The following is a 2500-nucleotide window of genomic DNA, read 5'->3' on the forward strand; positions in this document are numbered from 1 at the left end:
ACAACGCAGCCGATTAAAATATTGCAATACTTTTACTAAAAATAAAATTTACAAACATATGTACAACCGATTTACAAATTGTTCAGAGTTGTCAAAAGAAAGATTAGGTATAATGGATGTAGACATTAAGTGGTTTTTGTACATTTCGCAATTATCTCGAACAACTTGTCTATATCTCGCTTCAATTAGGATTAAACGTACGTAACGAAAATCCAGTATAATTCGGTTTCGTTGCATCTGCAGGAGTTTAGATCACTTGTTGAAGCCATGTCGCCGATTCACATTTTAAATCATATATGTATGACAACACAGATAAACCGTTTCAGATTCGGAAAGTCAAAAGGGTTGATCTGAAAGAAATCTTCCAGAAAATTAGAAGAATCTGTCGTATAACTCCTTAAATCCTTAAAAATGTTTTAGCCCGAAGGCCGCGGCCATGCTGGGGCACCACCGCTGACGTATGTTGTAAAAGCTTTTACTGAACATTGCAATAATTGTACAGAATGTAGAGTATCGGGCAACAAGATATCCCATTGTGAATGATTTAACTTTCTTTAACTTTCATTGGCTAATTTAATACAGTTTCAGATAAGACCATTATAATTTTGGCATTGCGAGACATCAAAGAGTCTATATGACATCATCCGTTTAGTAGAAATGGCTATTTAGGGATTGTTTCAACTTGCTAAACAAGGAAGAGCCCATCCCTTGGTGCTACTTTCGAATAAAATAAGAGATGAGTAAGGCACTTTCTAATAAAAGGAGTCTTGATGTCACTGAATGGATTGACGAATGGAAAACGAGAAATACAAACAGCACATTTGAATAATTAGAACAAAAAAATAGTCCTTGAGTTTGTTGATAAGTGTACAAACGCATGGATAGCCTTTATGAAAGAAATATCTTTTGGATGATATAAGGTATGTTTAATTTTATTCCTTAAATAGTAATTGGAGCAAACTGGGCGTAATTCTTAGAGAGAAAAGAGATTACGTACTTTTATCAAATGAAAACTTCGTACACTCTAGTGTACTAAAGAATTAAGGAGGCGCAATGGCCCAGTGGTTAGGGCAGCGGACTCGCGGTCGTAGGATCGCGGTTTCGATTCCCAGACCGGGCGTTGTGAGTGTTTATTGAGCGAAAACACCTAAAGCTCCACGAGGCTCCGGCAGGGGATGGTGGTGATCCCTGCTGTACTCTTTCACCACAACTTTCTCTCACTCTTACTTCCTGTTTCTGTTGTACCTGTATTTTAAAGGGCCGGCCTTGTCACTCTCTGTGTCACGCTGAATATCCCCGAGAACTACGTTAACGGCACACCTGTCTGTGGAGTGCTCAGCCACTTACACGTTAATTTCACGAGCAGGCTGTTCCGTTGATTCGGATCAACCGGAACCCTCGTCGTCGTAACCGACGGAGTGCTTCCACTAAAGAATTAAGTAGTAATTTTAAATTCATAGCAGTTGAAATAGTACTATGTGTTATAATATTGTATGGTTGATGGTGAGTAGCTACTTTACGAGCCAAATGTAAAGTTTATAGTGTTAGGGAAGAAACCCCTATTCTATGGCGTAGGGCTTTTATACTTTTTTTACCACGGTTTTCATCGTCAAACACGAGTGAAATGAATATTTGATGTCTCAGTAAACTATGTTTTGTGAACAAAGGTTTTTATAGCTTCCGTAATTGTACACATATGCTTCTTTTTTGTCAATATGGTAAGAGTTAATTTTTTCCCTATTATTTAAGGATGTTATGAAAAATACACCTGATCTGCACCCTTCTAGCAATGGTATGAAACTTGTTCCTTGAGTAGTATAATTTTATCAGAGGGAAAAGCAAACCATTATGGACGGTGTTGATGATCTTTACAGAACTGATATATTATTAGTAAGAGAAATATTTCACTGTTTATTTTTTTTAAATATGAGAAAGAATTCACTTGATGTAGTACCAAAAGAAAGCAACAGCAATAATTCTTTATCATTTCAAGGTATTGATAACTCTTCGGTTTGCATTTCAACTTACCTTAGATAACAATAAACGCTTAATTTGAATGATAAGTCAATTTATCGTAGCTCTCCGCATATAGTCTTTTCTGTTTACTTAAACCTATCCTATCTAACAACGAGTGAAACTCTCTGTGAACGTTAATTCGATTTAACGCTATTTAATCAATAGACACACGTAAGCCTGGTTTTGTTTCACGACGTAAGTTAAAAAGTGTTTTTTTTTTGGGGTTTTTTTCTTATCTATCACTGTCTAATTAAAAACTACACTTGACCAAGCTTTGAAAGTACACTTTCTATTTCACTATTTTAGGTTATAATACAACCAGGCCGGACGATATTTACACTTCTGGTTTAAGAGATGATGAACATATTGCTCATCCATATTGATTTTCTTGATTTTCTCCCCTTGATTCACTTGATTTTCTTCCCTCCATACACACACAAGCATGTATCTGACTCATACACTGTTCACTTTCCAGACATTTCTA

The 2500-nt window shown here is 36.2% G+C and overlaps 1 protein-coding gene across 2 annotated transcripts in view; it reads right to left on the bottom strand.

Annotated features, from left to right (window-relative positions):
- LOC115216421 (peptidyl-glycine alpha-amidating monooxygenase B-like) overlaps positions 1-2500 on the bottom strand; it is a 25682-nt gene that overhangs the window by 11635 nt on the left and 11547 nt on the right. The window lies entirely within an intron of this gene.

This window comes from Octopus sinensis, linkage group LG10 (assembly GCF_006345805.1).
Source record: "Octopus sinensis linkage group LG10, ASM634580v1, whole genome shotgun sequence".
NCBI classification, from domain to species: domain Eukaryota; kingdom Metazoa; phylum Mollusca; class Cephalopoda; order Octopoda; family Octopodidae; genus Octopus; species Octopus sinensis.